General features: G+C 57.7%; 1 long non-coding RNA gene across 1 annotated transcript in view; it reads left to right on the top strand.

The window, feature by feature from the left end:
* Positions 1–3097: 3097 nt before the first annotated feature.
* LOC125961112 (uncharacterized) overlaps positions 3098–8044 on the top strand; it is a 72649-nt gene continuing 67702 nt past the window's right edge. The window contains exon 1 of the long non-coding RNA XR_007471429.1: positions 3098–7451. This is a non-coding gene — a long non-coding RNA (uncharacterized LOC125961112). The remainder of the gene's footprint in view (positions 7452–8044) is intronic.

Genomic DNA, 8044 nt, shown 5'->3' with positions numbered 1-8044 from the left:
TTGTTTGGCCTTGGTGGGTCTGTGTTGAGCAAGGGGGTTGAGCTGCGTGGGGAGCAGGGCATAAGCACCTGTTGCTGCTGACTCCAGCCCATACCACCGGGAGTTTTGGTGGCAAGCCTGAATGTCCCCTCGCCCCAGCTGACAGCCGCTTCAGTCACAAGTGTTGTTCCAGGGCTGACTCCATCCCCGCAAAGGGTAAGAGGCTCAATTAGGCCAGGGCCCTGGGGTGCCTGACGCCAGTCCAGGGTGGGCAGCCCGGGCCACGATCACAGCCCCTGCCTCCCCTTGGTCCTGCTCCCTCCCTTCCATCCCTCTGATTCCATCAGGCCTGCTGTGAGCCCAGCAGATTTCCCTTCTCCCCAGCCCGGAGCTCGAGCCCACCCTGGCCCAGGGCAAGGGAAAAGTTCTCCAAGTTTCTTTCCGTCTCTGGCTGCACAGCCTTCCCAGCCACCCTCCTCCCCCAGAGGGCTGGAGAAGCTTGAAATATGGCAGCCCAAGTAGGGCTTTACGTGAATGGAGCAGCAGATCTGCCCGGGCCTCCCAGAGACAGGGCACAGCAGCCCTGACTGGTGGCCCCAGGCCCCTCCTGCTGCTGCTCCAACCAAAGACAGGCAGGCTGCCCGGTGGTGCCACTGCAGCCCGGGAGCTCATTGGCTGCCCCCACCCGGGTCACTGCAGCCTGCCCAGCCTGGTCTGCGAGCTGCCACTTGTTGGCTGCACTTGGCAGGGGCGTTGCCAGCCGCCCCCATTAACCCACCCGAACCCCCTGCCCTCGGCTGTGTGGCTCCGTGAGCCAAAAGGGGTGGGACAGACGCCGTCGACTGTTTGCTGCAAAAAAGAGCCTTTGACAAGCGTCCCCACCCACTGTCAGGTGGCAAAACAAGCGCCTAGTCCATCCAGGCTCCTGGGATCAGCCAGCTTATCTCCTTGTCCCAGGCTGCCCCCAGGTCTCGAGAAAGGAACTGCTCCAAGGGGCAAGGAACACACACCCCAGCCTGACTGTAACCTCATCCCTGCCCCGAGTTCCCTGGGCAGGGTCACCTGGTTGTTGAGGGCAGGCGCACAGACAGATTCGGGTAAATAGACTTGACACGGTGTCGGCTCTGGAGCAGCTCAGAATCCTTACCAAAGGTCACACCATGTGATTTGAGCAAGTCTGCCCATTTCCCAGAGCAGGAAACTGAGGTCTGGGATAGGGAAGGTGATGCCCAAGGGTCTCCATGAAGCTGTGCATATCTTTGGGGTCTATGTGGCAGAGCAATCATTCTGAAAACATTTGCTGTCCTCGAGGGGATCAAACTCACTCATGCCAAGTAGAGTGGCAGGAGTCCTGAGTTCAGAAGGGTGGGAAAGGGGGGAAAGACCACACTAAGGAAATGGACTTAATCTGAGGGGCTGGAGCTGGGGCCGGGCTGCCCTTATGAGCCATGCACTCTCTCTCCAGGCAATGATAAAGGCGTCCACCCTGCTATGCAGGGCGGCTTCCCTGAGCTGGAGTCACACCCCAGAGGCAGTGTGGTGGATCAGTTGGGTGTCAGTGTGGACCCCACAGCCCAGCTGCCTCCTGGGCTGATCCACGGACTAGCTGGGTGGTCTTGGGTGTGTCACTTAAGCTCCCTCTGTCTCAGTGGCCTCATCTTCAAATTGCAGGTAATAAAACCACCTACTTCACTGGGTTATTTTGAGGAGTAAAAGTTATCACATATACACACTTAAAAAAAATAGTCCGGTACATAGGAAGATCTATTTAAGTGTTGTTATTCATTCTCAGTCAAAGATTAACTGAGCACTAACTGGGTGTCAAATCCCACTCCAGACACCGAAACCACAAAGGCGGCTGAGACTCGGGCTGCCCTGGAGGAACTACCGGCCGGGTAGGTGAACCAGCGTTCAGCAGACCCCAGTGGGCAGAGGACTGTGACGGCAACAAACCTGGGAGCATGGAGGTGCGAGCAGCTCTGGCTGGGGACTCTCGGTAAAGAAACTGGCATCTGTGAAGGAGGTGAGAGTGTGGGCAGAGCCTCGGGTGGGGTGAGTCCTCTGGCTAGAGGGGACAGTGTGGGCAAAGTCCTGAAGCTGGGTAAGTACAGGAGGGACCGCATTCAGGGAACAATGCGTATGCCAGGTCCCCAATCTATAATTGTCACCTCACAAGGTACACCCAGTGGCCTTGGGCAGAGAAAGAACTTCACTGGGAATGAATGAACAAGAGACCCTGAGCCTCCCGAATCCTGGCTGTCCCCTGTCCACTCTATTCAGCATTCAGCAAGCGTGTCTGAGCCTTTCTTGGTGCTGGGCCCTGCCCTCAGAGACAGCCCTGTAAGGCCAGCCATGCGGGAGGCGGGCAGGGGAGTGGGGACAGAGGTTGGCAAAGCTGGAGGGCTAGGCTTTGGCATTCACACTGTCACCCCTGTCCCCCCTGACCCTCATGGAGGGATGTTTCACCAGGAACAGAGCCCAGGCTTCCTGTTACTTCCAATAGCCCCACAGCTGTTTGGGCAGGAAATAAAGGTCCAGGGCCCAGACAGGACAAGGGGTGCGAGGGGCATCTCTAGGACCCCCATGGCCAAACAGCCCTCCCAGAGCCCAGGAGTTGGGGCTTTGCTTGGGAGAAGAGTGGGGAGTCTGACTGCCACACCCTGTCTACCCCATTCTCCCCTTTCCCTTCATTAATTTAGTCTAAACAAAGTCCCAGGGAGGGCCTGACTGCCTTCTGTAGCTCTGACTCGGGCTGGAGTTTTCCTTGGGGAGGACGGGGTACACTTCTCCAGTGGAGCTGGTACTCGTAAGGCCAAGAGGTCAGGCTTAGGGCCTTCAGGGACTCTGGTCAGCACTCCCACTACCTTAACTGGATGGGCTGTCACCATTTTTCTGATGGACACAGTGAAGGGGCCCAAGAGACAGGCACCCAAGTAGTGCAGGAGGATGCTGACGATCTCTTTACAGATAAGGGAAGTGGAGGCCGGAAGGATAGAGTGAGGTCCTTTTCCTGTCTCCAGGTGACCTGCAGGCCCTCACACTCTGACCTCGCTGCCCAACGCAGCTCCTTCTGCCCGGAGCCTCCCTGTGGCTCCGCCACTGTCCTCTGGGAGGCCTGCCCTGCCCTCTCACTGAAGGTGCTCGTGCAGTTCTTGGAAGAAGGCTTCACAGCCTGAAGAGGCAAGGGCCTGTCTGGGGCCTGTCCACTTGTTCAGCGCTGCAGTCCTGGGGCCTGGACACAGTGGGGCCTCCATGAACACCGCTGAGGAAGAAAGGGGCACCCCCCAGCACTGAGACACCTTTCTGACGGCCACTTGTGGCTGTCCCTCTGCAGCTTTCTCCACCTTGCATACCCTGCCCAGCGTCACCCTGTAGGTAGCTTTGTAGCCATAAACCCACATGCAGGACCAGGGACACTTCTGTCAAACTTGACAGGCTCCAATGAGGACGAGCATCCAGCTGGACGGATAGCATATGTGAACCAGGCTCCTGTGAGATAAGCACTGAGGGAGGCCTCTCCCTTTTCCCCGCCTCATGGGGGAAGCAGAGTCCTGCTGAAAATGCCCACCACTTCTCCTCTCCCTGAGGGGGGATGGCTGTACCAGGGGCTAGTATGAGAATCATAAACAGTGCTCATCCTCGAGGGGACCTCTGATGGCTGTCCAAAGTGTTCCCCACCCCTAATGGGTGGAAGAGGATGTGTTCTCCAGTGCTCAGGCTGGTGTCAGTTGGCACCACCCACGCCTGGACACAGACCCAGTTCTGTCCCTGGGCTGCCCCAGTGCTGCCCTGGCCACAGGCCTCAGGGTCACCGCTGGCAGGCTTTGCTGCCTGCTGGTCACCAACCCAGGGCCCCGGGTGCTGAGGATGGCATCCTGGGCCCTGTGTGTCAGACAGCCTCCCGCAGTGCCACACGGGTAGCAACTGTTTCCATGGCATTCAGGCTGTGAGCCCCAGGCTCACACAGCATGGTGGGGGGGGGGGACGGTTCTTGGGGCCATTTCTCTTGGGACTGCAAGGGGCCTCAGTCTCCTTCTGCTCCCTTCTCAGCACTGAAGCACTGGGCACAGAGTCCAGAGATCAGGTTTCAAGGCTCAGCTGTAAAGGACATTTGTATTGTATTTCATTTGTATCATTTAAAATTTTTTGTTACAATTAGCATCATTGCACAGACCTCACCTGTTGAGTCCTTAATGTCAGCCTCTGTCACCTGTGGGACCTATGGGCTGTTAGCCTGACTGGGGTGGGCTTTGTACAAACAGGGCCTCACCCCGGGGCCCCAGGACTTGAGCCTGGGGTTCACGCATGGGGGCGGGATTCAGGCCGTGGGATGGAGCTGTGTGACCCACATCTGTTTGTATTATTAGCTCAGGAGCTGGCAGGCCGCGGCGGCGGTAACACAATTCGAGGAACTGTTGACTCCGCTCTGGCCCCTCCCCATGCCTGCTGTCGTGAGAGCCAGAGAAGACAGCGTGAGGACTGCACGTCCCTCCAGGGCACTGCTAATGTCAGCGTTGGCGGGGGCCTCCCCAGGGGCCTTGGGTGACCCCGGGTCAGCTGCCTGGCCTCTGGCATCCTCCCGTACCCGTTTGTGCAGTCCCAGCTTCTGCGGTCCTGGCGACCCCTCCTCCTCCTGCCCTCCCTCCTCTCCTCGCCCCTCTCTGACTTCAGCAGGGAAGGTGATGGGTGGAGTGGGGGTAACCCTAACTGTTCGGTAAGCTGGGAGGAATGACTGCCCCAGACCCCCAGGATGAGGACGAAAGTTTTCCCTCTTTCCTGCCTTCCTCATACATTCCTACCTCCTCTTTCTGTCATTGGTGCCTGCAGGTGCCAGCATCCCGGGGATAAGCTAGGGAAAGCCTGGGCCTTGGCCAGGTGCCCAGACTGTGGCTCCAGGGAAGGACCTGGCTTCCTGGCTACGTGCCCAGCTCTGCACCCCAGGTAGGGGGATCTTGAGACAATTTCCCAAGATCCGTGTCCCATGGGATTCTCAGGCCTCTCCTGCAGGCTGTCGGGGGCACATGAGATGAGGTCATGGAAGTCCTTCACAAGCCCAGAAGTGCCCCACAAGGTTAGCTGTGGCGTAGGTTTTGGTCCTGTAACTTCCCTGAGACAGGACCAGGGGCCTGTGGGCCCAATGAACTCTGTAACAAAGGCTGAAACAGACCTCAGTGTCAGCAGGAACCAGGAGTTAGAGGATTTAGTAGACGGTGCCAAGTGCTGGGCTTGGGGTCTAATTCTGGGCTACCTAGAGAGGGAAACAAGGACACCTTTGCCATCGAGGCACAAATAATAAAAGTGTTAGAAATGGCAGGCACCCCAAAGGAGAGTCTCATACTGTGTCCCCCTGAGCCCTTGGGCCCCCGGGGGTGCGAGGGTGAAGGTGAGAGGGGGCCAGCAGCCCTGCTCGTGTTTCAGTCACCCACTGAAAAACAAACGTTTAGTCCAGTTGGACCTTTGATTGGAGAAGAGGTTCTACTACAAAAATAAATATTGAAAAACCAGAGACCTCATCTAACCCCACAGTTTCACCAGTGAGGAAACTGAGGCCCAGAAAAGAGAAGTGGTTAGCCTCAGGCTGCCCAGCCCAGTTGTGTCAGAGCTGCTGCCTAGGCCACTCACTCCTGGTCTGTGGAAAAGAGCCAAGACCCCGAGGATGACGAGGACAATGGCAAAGCGGGGTCCCCCCATCAAGGTCTGGGCTTCAGCCACAGCTCCTTTAATATGACCCCTGAGGTGAGGCCTCAGGTCCAGGAGCCGTGTTGACCAGATGCTGATCTGGGCTGGAGAGGAGGGCAAAGGCCCACTTCCCCGACCAGCTGAGAGCTCTGCGGGCTGTCAGCCCCAGCAAGGCCTCTCCAACTAACCAACTACCCCAGCCCCAACTTTCCAGCCTGCCACCCACTGCCCCAGGCATTCTCTCAGAGTCCTTACTGCAAGTAGCTGGGGCAGGCAGACAGGTGCCCCTCTCCCCGATTTTACAGTTGACGGAGGCGCCTAGCGGTAAGTGGGCCCGGAACCTGAGCCTCCCCAGTGCCAAACCTGTGCTCTTGTCATTACTTCCTGCTCTTCCCAGTGTCTTTCCCCAGCACCCCTCCTCCCCCAACACTGGCTCTGCTCACCCTTGCCCTCAGCCCTGTGCTGACTGGCCCAACCTTCCCCTCGTTGGCTTTAGCAAGGAGAGGCACCCTGACCAAGGTGCTGCCCAGGTCTCTCAGCCTGTGCAGAGCTCCCAGCCTTTCGCACAGCCCAGGCCCAGTCCCTCCCCTTGGAGGTGGACTTCTGTTCACCATCCCCTGACTGCAGAGAGGGCTCAGGCCAGGAACTTGGTCCTCCAGCCATGACTGGGTGAGACTAGGCCAGGACATCCAAACAAGCTCCCAACACCTGCCCTTTCCCCAGGATACAGACCATACTCAGTGCCAGGGCAACCAACAGTCTCGGCTTACCCAGAATTCTCCTGCTTGGCACTGAAAGTCCCAGGAAATTCCTCAGACCCGGGCAAGCTGGGACAACTGGGCACCCTACTCAGCACACACACACCCAGGGTCTTCGTGCCTTCCCCGTCCCCTACTGAGTGGGGTCTTTCTTCATTCTATACCCCTGGTCTCCACTGAGGCTAATGAGTGGGACCATGGTCAGTCCACTCAAACTGTCTGGCCCCCTCAGACTGGGCTAGGGCCTAGCACAGACCCAGAGTCTGCTAAGGTGAGCAGAGGGTCCACAACCTGCTGGAGGTGTCCTGCCCCAGGCCCTGTGAGATGAATAGCAGAGGGAGCCCACGAAAAGCCTGGTGGGATCCTGGGCCTTGATCCCAACCCAGCTTTATCCTCAGGCTGGGGGGCAGGCCACTCTGGGGTGACCCCAGGTGGGGCAGTCCTAGAGCTAGAGCCAGGCAGGGCCTGCCTGGGGCTCACTGAGGCAGCCTCTACCTGTCTAGGCTTGAGGTGAGTCATTTCCTCCCCCAGCTGGTATGAGGCTGGGAGGGGGAGGGAGGGGATGTTATCTAAAAATAGCAGGGCCCAGCCTTAGACATACCCAAAGAGCTTCTCCTGGGGCTGGGGGGAGGAGCTGACACCAGCTGTGGCCCCAGCCAGATGCCTGCACTGGGCCGAGGAGGAAGATGGCCCTGAGACCCCCGCCCCCCACCCCTTCCCAGGCTCAGCTAGGGCGCTGAGGTGTGGAGGAAGCATCTGAAAGGCTGAGACACAAGGAGTGTCGGGATGGCATAGGAGCTTGAGGAGAAGAGAGGCCTCAAGCAGACAGGGCCTGGGAAGGGCCGGGGGCTCTGTGACTCGGCAGGCTTGGCCCTGGCTGGGGCTGGCAGAGACAGCAGCGACTGGATCACCAGCCTGGGTTTCCCTCCACATCATCCCCACAGGACCACGTTCATGCCACACCCCCACCCACACAACAGAGACGCACTCGGAGACAGAGACGCACTCGGAGCCACACAGACACAGCTGGCCCATGTGAGTCACTTCCCTCCTAAGAGGACTCGTCCCTAGCTAAGCGGGACTCAACTTCTCTGGTCAGCAGCATAGACTGAGGACCCACTGCGTGCTTGAGCCACACCCTGGGAGACAAGGAAGGAATAATCATGACTGTCCCTGGCCTTGGGGACACCTTAAGAGGCCCACTCAGGAAGGGGCAGGACAACACACAGAGCAGAAACACAACAGGTAGGGAGGGCCCTGTGTGGTGGGACAATCTGGAGTCAGGTTTAAATCCTGGCCCTGCCATTTTCTAGCCATGTGACCTGAGACAAGTTATTTGACCTCTCCCTGCCTCGGTTTTCTCATGTGTATAATGAATGTCATATAAGGCCTCCGTCACATGTCAAATACAGTATTGTCTATAAAGTCCCCCAGCAAACAGACCTCTTTCCATTAAAGCTCATGGCATGAGGCTATCAACTTAATAAAACACTACAGATTTCAGTACACATTTCTAACCCAAAGACCCAAGATGATAATATTCCAGCTGCGATAGTTTAAGGTGAGGAGCAGTGAGGTAAAAAACCTGCATTTTACAACAATAGCAATGGCCACTGTTATGAACACTT

This window comes from Orcinus orca, chromosome 14, assembly GCF_937001465.1.
Source record: "Orcinus orca chromosome 14, mOrcOrc1.1, whole genome shotgun sequence".
In the NCBI taxonomy this organism is placed as follows: Eukaryota; Metazoa; Chordata; class Mammalia; order Artiodactyla; family Delphinidae; genus Orcinus; species Orcinus orca.
Note: the sequence above shows the minus strand (reverse complement) of the source record. Positions and strands in the feature narration are given on the sequence as shown.